Source organism: Felis catus, chromosome D4 (genome assembly GCF_018350175.1).
Source record: "Felis catus isolate Fca126 chromosome D4, F.catus_Fca126_mat1.0, whole genome shotgun sequence".
Taxonomy (NCBI): domain Eukaryota; kingdom Metazoa; phylum Chordata; class Mammalia; order Carnivora; family Felidae; genus Felis; species Felis catus.
Window position 1 is genome coordinate 41875241 of NC_058380.1, and position 12045 is coordinate 41887285.

Genomic DNA, 12045 nt, shown 5'->3' on the forward strand with positions numbered 1-12045 from the left:
ATTTAAAAACACAAGATCTATATTTGTCATATATTTTAAAATTGTTCTACCTTAGAATACCTCTTAAATCTTGCATTATTTTGGGGTACCTGGCTGGCTCAGTCAGTTGAGTGTCCAACTTTGGCTCGGGTCATGATCTCACAGTTCTTGGGTTTGAGCCCTGCTTTGGCTCTGTGCTGACAGCTCAAAGCCTGGAGCCTGCTTCAGTTCTGTGTCTCCCTCTCTCTGCCCCTCCCCTGCTCACACACACACACACACACACACACACACACACACACACACAGACTCACTCTCTCTCTCTCTCTCTCTCTCTCTCTCTCTCTCTCTCTCTCTCAAAAATAAGTAAACATTAAAAACTTTTTAATTCTACATTATTTTATAGTTATCCATCAATCATTTTGAGGATAAATACCCCACAAGTATTTATCCCAAACTTCATTCTCTTGGACTCTTCGATGCATTTAGTGTTATTGGTCAACTGCTTTCCAGAACTCTCCCCTCTTGTGGTTTCTTTCACATTCTCCTTCATCCTAGCCTCTTCCCACTGCTTCACACACTCACTCCTCCTCACTTGTTCCTTTGCGCAAAAGGTCAAACCTCCCAGCCTTTCTCCTGTCTTTATTGTGGTCATCTTTGGTGTCTGAACCATCCCAACTGCAACATGGTCTTTATAATCATTTTCCCCCAGTTCTACTGCCTTTGCTTATATTGACTACATGGATCTTGTAAGGTAAATGCTCAACAAATAATTTATCTTCACCTCAAACTTAACCTGACACCGAAACCATCAACAACCCCTCCTTTTTCTGTGTCGTTCTTTCATTCACTCAAGGGCAAACCTTATATTCATCTTTGAATCATTTTTTCCTACCTTCATTTCCCAAATCAAGTCATTTACTAAATCACATAGAAGTTCTTTTGTTTACTCCTCACGTTTGTCCATTCCTGCATCATTCATATGACCACCATTCTTTCAAGTTAACAAATGCAACAGCTTTTTACTTATACTCCTTATGTCCACCCTCCACTCTCATTCTAGTCTATTTGCTGTCAGATTTTAGTTTTCTAAGTCTAATTTCTTTAAATGTATTTATTTATTTTGAGAGAGAGTTAGAGAGCTGGGGAGGGGCAGAGAGAGAGGGAGAGAGAGAGAATCCCAAGCAGGCTCCAGGCTGTTAGCACGGAGTCCAAAGTCCATGGTGCTCAGTCTCACGAACCGTGAGATCATGACCTGAGCCAAAAATTGAGAGTTGGAGGCTTAACCAACTAACCCACCCAGGCGCACCTCAATTCTATTTTTATTACATGTACCTCCTTTGCATAATAGATGGCTAAAATAAATAACTTCCATTTCACCCGGTTTTCTACTATGTCAAGTCAAATTGTAACGTTTGCTTTTTAAAGCTCACCTTTACTCAACTCTCATACTTAGTACAATGCCTGGTACCTAGTAGTTGATCAATAAATTTGTTTTCAATGAAAGAATGACTTACCACATCTACACTGTGCTTTTTCCTATTTGAACCTGCTGTTCTCATCAAATAGGGATCACCTCAAACATGTGTGATCATCTCTACATGTTCTTTCTAACTGGATGCATACCTTCCTCTTTACGTTCTCACATCTGTGCCAATTTGTTTCCACCAAAGTTCATTTGAAATCATTCAGAAAAAGAGGCACAACTACATTAAGGTCATTTTTGATTATAGTTAAAATTTACTAAGTATCTACCATGTGTTAGGTTCTTTATCATTTTCTTTACATATTTATGGAATCTTCCCAACACACTGTAGAGTTACACATTATCCTTCCTACTGTATGGATGAGAAAGAGGCTTTGCAGCTTTAAATATCTTGCCTAAGGACACACAACATGTAAGTGTTAAAGTGAAGATTGCATCTCAGGTTTATCTTCTAATCCTTAAATACTACCCATCTTTCAAGAATTTGATCAAATGCCACATCCTTCATGGAATCTTCCTTTATTTTTGTGGCTTTCTTACTCTTCTGAACTTTTATAGCATTTACACTATAAATGGAGTATTGATTCATCACCTAATTGCATGCTGTTGTGTATTTATGGTTGTTTTGCATGTGTCTATCTTCTCAATGAGAAAGTAAGCTCTTTGAGGGCAGAAACCCTATTGATTACACATTTTTCAACCCCGCACCATCCTTGGTAGAGTGACAAGCACATAAACAAAGAAAAGTGTTTATGAGATAATTTATGAAAACATCTTAGACTGAAATAGTTTCAGATAAAGAGCATATTTCTATAGGAATTAAAGTCCTCTTATCACAGTTCTAATGTTACATGTGCTAATGATTAAGTTTTGACTCCAGTTGTGTCTGATCATCTGGACATTAGGGCCAGGCCACTTTCTGTTTGCTTTATTTTAATTTTTTTAAATGTTTATTATTGTTTTCAATGTTTATTTACTTTTTTTTTTTTTTTTGAGAGAGAGACAGAGACAGAATGCAAGTGGGTTAGGGGCAGAGAGAGAGGGAGACACAGAATCTGAAACAGCCCAATGCTGGGCCCGAACTCACAAGCTGTGAGATCATGACTTGAGCCAAAGTTGGACGCTCAACTGACTGAGCCATCCAGGCACCCCAAATGTTTATTTATTTCTGAAGGAGAGAGAGAGAGAGACAGAGTGTGAGCTGGTGAGGAGCAGAGAGAGGGGGACACAGAATCTGAAGGTGGCTTCAGGCTCTGAGCTGACAGCATGGAGCCTGACACGGGGCTTGAACTCATGAGCTGTGAGATCATGACCTGAGCTGAAGTCAGACGCTTAACTGATTGAGCCACCCAGGCGCCTCCTTTTGCTTTATTATGATTGCATAGTGTTTTGATGTATTCACTTGTTGCTTTACTCATGTAGTGTGTCAGCTGCTAAAGTAGGGAGACTCTTTGTTAAAGCCTCATTGCTCCTGAGTTATGTGGATAATTGCCGTGTAATTTGTCAAATAGAACCCCCTCCCCTATGTATCTTTGCTCATCTCCTGTGTTCTCTGTGCTTGTATAGCCAAGTCACCTTTTTCCTACTAAGAAAATATGTATCTCATTTATATACCACATACTTCTTCCTCCATTCGTATATAATTGTTTAGCGCTTACCCTGAGAATGCTTTAAAAATGTGCCTGATTAAATTTTAAGGCCCTCGTTCTTATCCTACACTTATGACTAAAATGTCATAAGCTATTTATCTTCTAATTTGACTTATGTAAGCAAAAGTGTTTATTGTTTTGCTGGGCTAATACTATTCAATTATATAAAACTATGACTCAACTTGTCTAGCCTAAAAGAATGCAAGGGTCTCGTTCCATGTACTAAATCTCTACCCAAATTACTAACCAAAGTTAAACACCTTCTGAGTTTGGCTTTGTAGCCAAACAAAACTCACAGGGAGTAATTTACAGAGAAATCCATCAAGTCAACAAGTGTGAGACTGATGGCCATTTTGATAAAGTTGAAGAGGTTGAAATGCTGTAGGGCTTTAGGCCAGGTGTAAAAAGGCTGAAGGTTGAGCTTAAAGCATAATTTACCTAGGGATGGCCCTATTTACCTTCACCTGAGCTACTGCATCTCCTGGGGACCAGAAAATAGGAAGTAACACTTACTGAATATCTACAAAGCACTTTACCCTGATCATCTCACTTTATTTTATCAATAGCCCTGTAAGGTAGTTATCATTCACATTTTACAGATAAAGAAATTAAAGCCCAGAAAGATGAAATAACTTTGTGAAGGCCACAGGGCCTTTCTACGAAAGTAGAAAACTCAGAATTATAGCAAAGCTACCAATTTCCATGTCATTGCTTTGTCCACTAATGGACATATGTATTAAATGACCATATGGTCTCATACTCTCTGACTCTTAACATCACCAACAACTTTGGGGAAGTCCCAATCACTTATTTACATAGATTAATGTGCATGCCAGCCTGAGGATTTGTATGGCCTTACATCCACTTTACACATAGTTAAGAGTACCGTGTACTTTTCCAAATGTAGCTTTATATTATGGTTCTCTTTTATTTCTAGATTTATAATGGAGAAATAAAACTTGTATGTATCTGTAGCTTAAAAGTGGTTAACATTCTTCTCACCCGAAGATTTTAGTGCAGTAGGTATTGACAATGTTATTATTTAAGATTTTTTTTTTTTTTTTTTGAGAGGTGCCTTCTGGTATAACAGGCAAAAGCAATCTGGTGGCTTTGTGTGATTGCTATTCACACTTGGTAATGAATAAATTCCTTTGGCTCTCTTGGAGGAGTCAGAAGGGAGTCATTGGTTTAGTAGAGTTGTGGCCTGAACATACCAAGCCAGCTCATCAGTGCTGCTGATCTCGTGCCCTTCCTCTGGCAAACCATGTGTCGGATGTGGTAGGAAAAAAAAATCTCTCTTTCAGCAGCAGAATGTGTGCAAGCTACACCGTGAATTATCCCATGATGACCTTGCATATGCAACACATGCCCTTGTGACCACAAGACCCGACAACTGTAATTTCCTCTGCTTTTCATCAGAGCTCTTCTGCCTGCAGCAGGCACAGCATATAAGGGTACATACAGCTACTCCTCGAAGCCTCGTATACCTGCCCTCCATACTTTACTACCTGTGTGTAAAAGATTGTCCAATAGGAAGCTGACCGCACTGCTTACACAAACTCTGAGTTCATCTTCCTGGGTGAACCGTGAAGCCTGGCTAATATTTACTTTTACTGTACAGCCAGCTGACATTTGGGGGATATCGCGTAATGCACTTGCTGAAGTCATTCCAAAGATCATTATTAGGCAATTTCTTAGAGCAGTCCATAGGTTAGAGGCATTTCCACCATGACATCATTGATGGGTATTTCATTTACTCAACATATACATATTTAGCACTTACTAGATGCCAGGCACTGCTCTAGGTGCTGAGGATGAAGCCCTGACCAGAATTAGAAAAGGCTGGTAGTCTCCCTGAGCTTACTATCTAGTGGCAGAGATACAATGAAAAAGTTAACAAATGAGAGTTCAAATGGTGACACATTCTTTAATGACAATGAAATAGGTGCTGTGATCCAGAAAGACTAGGAGTGGGTTGTTGGTTGTGGATAACTGTGATTGTATGGTTTACCTTGGATAGTCAGGTGGTATTCTCTGACCAGGTGATATTCCAGCTAAGATTAGAACAATGATAAACCTTGTAAAGATCAGTGGAAGTTCCTCCTAGGCACAGGCCCTGAGGCAGGGAAAAGGGTGAGAAAGGAATTTAAAGAAGGTTCCTGTGGTTGGTGTGTCCTCAGGGAAAGGAAATAGTGGGAAGGGAAAATAGGCTTTAAGTAGGGGAGGCTAGGCAGAGAGAACTCAAGTATTCAGTCAAAACCATTACTGTGAATAAGGAAAGATCCAAAGTTGTTTGTAGTTCTAGATGAGACGAGGTTCACCAGCCAGAGAATCCACTGTTGGATTAGGGCAAGGTAAGGCAGGGTGCATAGGACCTTGGGTACATGGTGGGAATCCTCAGTGATTTTCTTTCTAAGAGTTTATCTAGAGGCCGGATTTTCAAATCCTGGCAAATGCTGATACCAAGTTCCACAAGTGGATCCCTGTCACCTTTGCTTTGTCATTGGTGTTATTTTAAATTCCCAGAGTTTCCTAAGGATTCAAATGATGACATACTTTTAAAAACATTATATTGGCTTATTATTTCATTTGCATTACACTCAGAGTAGAAGATGGACATGCAAGACTAGATATTATTAATAAATGCAAAGTGGCTTGACATTTAAAATTTTTTTAACATTTATTTATTTTTGAGAGACAGAGCGAAACAGAGCACAAGTGGGGGAGGGGCAGAAAGAGGAGGGTACACAGAATCCAAAGCAGGCTCCAGGCTCTGAGCTGTCAGCACAGAGCCCGACACAGGGCTCGAACTTACGGACTGCAAGATCATGACCTGAGCCGAAGTCGGACATTTAACCGACTGAGCCACCCAGGTGCCCCAACTTGACATTTAAAATAAATATCCCCAAGCCCCATTAAGTATTTTCTCACCACATGTTTTCTAAACCACATTCAGAAATGCTCACTCAAACTTCCGGGACCATTGGCCCTCTCAAATGGCTCTCTCAAAGCCTCCTTATGTGCCTTCATCCTCCTAGAGCTAGTGGGTATCGCCTCCAAGGAACATTGTGTGGCCTCATCAGCAAAAAGGCGGCATACCTGTGGTTTGGTACGGAGTGAACTGGGCCAGGAATCTGGGGAGCAAGCCTTTATTCCCATCATTGCCAGTCACTCTGGGATCTCAAGCTAATCAAATCTTCTCTGTACTTTAATTTATACCCATGCAAAATGGAAAACATAATACTGTAATGGTGCTCTAAACACACACAGCCAAATCTGTTGTGAACAAAATGCTTAGGGTATTTCATTTGCTTAAAGCTCAGAGACCTGACCTGGAAACCTCCAGGCACAGAGACTGGAAGCTCTTAGGGAAACCTAACACCAAATAAGATGGGGAGAGTTTTACTCTGTTTTGGATATGGACATTTAGATCTGGTCAATGTGTCTTCCTATGGAGGACGGTGATAAATAGAAGGTTGAGGAAAAGCTAACCAAAGGCTAGCTTGCATGAATATCACTTGCAGAAAGACTAAACACTCACCTATTTATGCCCATAATATCACATTAAAATGTAGCAGAGTTTGAAATTGTTTAAACTCTTTATTAAGTAGCTTAAACTCTGTATTAAGTGGCATATTCTCCCACAATGAAAGGTTTCAGTTCCATTCCAGTTCAAGTCAGTTTATCAAATCCTGACTTTGCATAGGCCATTGTACTCCCACTGAGGGGTAATTATAATGTAGTTGCTTACAACGTAGTAGGAAGATAAGCACAGTGAGGTGGGGCAAGAAAAGTGCCATCAACAAAGCCCTAATAAAGACTCATAGGAAGTCTAGGGAGACCTTTCTGGTTGGAGAAATAACTAGGAAATGGTATTTGAAATAGAACTGGAAAGATTCCAATAGGCAGAGGGCACAAATTTCAGGTGGAGGAAAATGAATGTGCAAACAAAGAGTGTGTAAGAAGCAAGAAATACTTGTTTGAGATGGGCGAAGGGCAAGTAGTATATGGTAAGAACAGTGGATCTTAAACCTGGCCCTGAATTAACAACTATTGAATTAACTGGGAAGGTTTAATAAAAACACAGATTTCTGGGCTCCTTCCCAGACCTTATGAATGAGAATTTTTAAGAGTGGAGATCTAGATTAGCTTGCTGCCCCCCACCCCCCCACCCCCACCAGTTCTCCAAGTGATTTTAATGTACAACTAGGTTTGAAAATCACTGGAGTAAGTTTTACTGTACTCTGAAGAACCTTGCCATGATTGGCCATGTTGTAGAATGTTTTCCAAACTTAATCTTGAAAATCAGTTTAGTGAATCTCATTTCACACTTTCAAAAAAATTCCAAAATATCAGAATACATTTGTATGCTATAAGGATAGGAATTTTTTGTGAAAGATTTGTTTCTGTTGTTTGTGTGTTTGCTTATATATGTTTGTGTTCTAATTCTTTATATAATATTAAATGTAGTTTCTTACCAGTTTCTTCAGTCAAAAAAATAAAAGGTCTGATTATGGAGAAGATTGTATTTATTTTGGTTGGTAATGAGGAGCTATGGAAGCTTTTGAGCTAGGGAATGACATGATCACATTTATACTGTTGATAATTATTTAGGCAACAATCTAAGATGGACTGAAATGAGGAAAATAGGAATGAAAGATTAATTAGAATCTATATCCATTACCAATTTTTAAACATCAGACTGATTAAAATACATATGAATTCTAAAATTATTTATATTTCTAATAAACATAATTAACATTTTTCTTTGGGTTGTTTTTGTTTTGTTTTTTTTTGAGAGAGCATGTGCATGAGCACATGCGTGAGCAGTCTACAGGGGCTGATAGAGAGGAAGAGACAGAATCTTAAGCAGGCTCTACACACAGCATAGAGCCCAATGTGGGCTGATCCCATGACCATGGGATCATGACCTGAGCCTAAATCAAGAGTCAGAGGCTTAATCTACTGAGCCACCCAGGTACCCAACAGTTTTCTTTATTAGGCCAGCAAGCACATCAGGATTGGTCAGGAGTTTCAGTTACTATGATACACCTCATTGTATGAATTCTAGAGGAAAAAAGTAAAGGAAGTACCTAGAAATATGTTGTACACAATTCATAAAGTAGGTTTTAGTCTAGGATTAGTCATGTTATAGACAAAGGATCTGAATAGACATTTCTTCAAAGGAAATGTACAAATGACCAATAAATACATGAACATTATGAGTCATCAGGGAAATGTAAATAAAAACCATATTGAACCCATGCTACATCGGTGAACCTTGAAGACATTATGCTAAGTGAAATAAGCCAGTCACAAAAGGACAAATGCTGTAAGATTCCACTGATATGAGGTACATAGAGTAGTCAACTCATAGTAACGAAGAGGACAATGGTGGTTGCAACGGACTGCGGGGAAAGGAGAATGCAGGGTTCCTGTTTAAGAGGTACAGAGTTTAAGTTTCACAACATGAAAGAGGTTCTATAGATGGATGGTGGTGACGGTCCCATGACAGTCTGAATGTACTTAATGCCACTGAACAGTACACTTAAAAATGGTTAAGATGGTACGTTTTATATTATGTGTTTATAGCATTTTAAAATTACATTAAGATACTACTTCACATCCCCTAGACTGGTGATAATCAAAAGACAGATAATAATAGATGTAGAAAACTCAGAACTCTCAACCACTCCTGGTGAAAATGTAAAATTGTGTAGTCACTCTGGAAAACAGTTTGGTAGTTCTTCAAAAAGTTAAACATAGAGTCCATTCCTAGACATGTTATACCCAAGAGAATTGAAAACTTATGTCCACACAAAAACGTGTACAGGAATGTTCATAGCAGCATTGTTCATAATAGCCAGAAAGTGGAAACAACCTAAATGTCTATCAACTGATGAATAGATAAATAAAAGATTTAATGTCCATTGAATAAAATATTATTCACCATATGAAGGAATATAGTAGTAACACATGCTACAAAATGCATAAGTCTTAAAAACATTATGCTAAGTGAAAGAAACAAGACACAAAAAACTATATATTGTATGATTCCATTTACATGATATATCCTGGATAGCTAAATCCATAAAGACAGAAAGTAGAAGTGGTTCCCAGGAGCTGGGGGAAGAGGAAATGGTGATTAAATACTAAAGAGCATTATTTCTTTTTGGTGTGATGAAAATATTCCAAGACCAGATATTGGCATTGGCTTCACAACCTGTGAATATACTAAAAACTATAAAACAGTACACCTTAAAAGAGTGAATTTTATGACATGTAAATTATATCTCAGTTTAACAATGGAATAGACTTTACCCTAAGTTCATACAAATGGGCATTGGGCACTCTGATAAAGTACACATGTTACCTGAAAACCTGACTTGATCATTTACTAATGGTGTGGTCAAATGGTGTGCTCTAAAACAGATGATGTAACTTCTCTGTGCTATAGTTTCCTCATCTGAAAAATGGAGACAATAATAATGACTATTTCATAGAGTTAGGCTTTGTGAAGATTAATGAATAAACCCAAACAAACTGTTTAGCACAGTATATAGCACATAGAAAGAACTCAATATTAGCTAGTGTTCTTTGTCTTAAATACTATTTCAGGTAATTTCAGAAGTGCTGAAAAACATAGAACTCCTCCTCTGTTCTTCCTCTTAGCTCCATTACTTTTCAACATTAAATGTTTGTTATTTGTCTATCCCTAGGAGAATGTAAACATTATCTGTAGATCTTTGGTTTTGTTCAGTGCTATTCCTGGCACTTAGAAAACAATGCAAGGCCCACAGTAGGTGCTCAATAGATATTTGTGAATATACAGAATAAAAGAAGGCAAGAAAGCAACTGGGGCTACCAATATGGAGATGACGTGGGTTTAGTTCCTGTTCAAGTCTGGGACAAGTATGGGTTGCTAATTGTCACCAATTCCAGAGCTGAGACTGGGAGGCTGGAGCCTCATCATTTCATCACAGACTTTGCTATGGACTAAATTGTGTCCTAAGATTCATACTGAAAGCTTAACCTCCAATATGATGGTATTTGTAGATGGACCACATGGGAGGTAATTAGAGCTAGATGACATCAGGAGGGTGGGGCTCTCCTGCTGGGATTAGTGACTTTAGGTGAAGAGGAAGAAAGAAGAGATGTTCTCTCTCTACCTTGTGAAGAGACCGAGAAAAGGCAGCCATCTGCAAGCTAAGAAGAGAGCTCTCACCAATAATTGAATTGGCCAGCACCTTGATCTTAGACTTCAGCCTTCAGAACTTTGAGAAATAAATGTCTGTAATTTAAACCACCCAGTCTGTGGTATTTTTGCCAGACACTAACTTGTTTAATACAGGTTTCCTTTTCTCTATGGAGACCATGGAGTGTGTGTTAGAGGGGGAGATGGTGAACAATGCCTTTTAAACCCTACACTTACTTTCAGAGACAGTATCAAGAAGCGATACTTGAAGTAAAGGTTTTAAAAGAAGTAAAACCTTTCGTACTCCAGATTTTTCCAGAGAAGAATAGGTATAAATTCAAGGAAACTTTAGAATTTCCATCTTGCCTAGGATTGGCTCTGCTATCTTTCATAGTCTATATTATTTTCCTAGTGCTTAATAATTACAAAATATGAAGCTATTTTAGTGCCATACATCTGGATAAATGGACAAGTTAGCATCTAGCAAAATTTACAACTGCTTCATTGAGCTACTAGAAAACCTGACTTCCAGACCAGATTTTGATCCCTATTTGCTACACAACTCTAGACAAGTTATATAGGACAAACACTTGATTTTCCAGATCATCACCAGCAAAATTAGCATAGTAAAACCTAACCCACTGTTGTTCACATAACTCAGAATATATTATTTTGTTGACTTCAAGGCATAGTAGAAAAGAAAGTTGTAATAATAATTACTAAAGTCAATAATAGCCAAGAGTCACATGCTCTTTCAAACGAGCCAGCCAGACACCCCCTCAGGCACACACTTCTGATAGAAATATAAATTGATTTAGCTGCTACAGAAGTCAACTTAACAATATTTATCACAAATATAGATGTACATATTTTTCAAACAACTAGGAAATCCTAAATATACTTCCACTTGAGGAAAGTGACCTAGTAATTCATTGTAACTTTGTTTGGAATGGCAAAGGGTAGGAAACAGCGTAAGTGTTCATTCAGTAGGGTACTGATTGAATAAGTATGGTATAGCTATACTGTTGAATATTATGTAGCTCTAAAAAAGAATGAAATACTGAAATGGAATAAGATATAATGAGAAAAAGCAAGGTGAAGAACATCATATATAGTATGCTACCTATAGAAGAAAAAGGGAATCTCTTTATATTTGCATGTATATGGATAACATATTCCAGAAGAATGCGCAGAAAATTGATGGCACCAATTGCCAGTGAGGGAGAAAAGAGTGAGACAGAGCATTTCAACTAGATACATTACTTTGCATCTTTTGAGTTAAGAATCATTGATTGAATGAATAACCTATTCTGAAAATGATTTAAATTATAAATAAATTGCATGGTCAACTTCATTGTGCAAAGACTTATTGCCTGGAGATCTGTGAATCAAATCTGGTGTTCTAATATAGAAGCAATGTGCAATAACAGAAAATAATATGAGTACATTTATTCTAAATATGGAACACATCTAAATTGCTGTACACTTAACACCTTATTTTCTAGAGTACTATACTATTACTTTAGAACCCATTGTTTTCATGAGAAGATTCTTTAAAAGTTTAAAGAGGAAAATGTCTTCCAGCTTAAAAAATTTTTTTTGAGTTTATTTTTATTTATTTTGAGAGAGAGAGAGAGAGAGAGCAAGCAGGGGAGGGGCAGAGAGAGGCGGAGACAGAATCCCAAGCAGGCTCCACGCTGTCAGTGCAGAGCTGATGTGGGGCTTGAACTCATGACTGT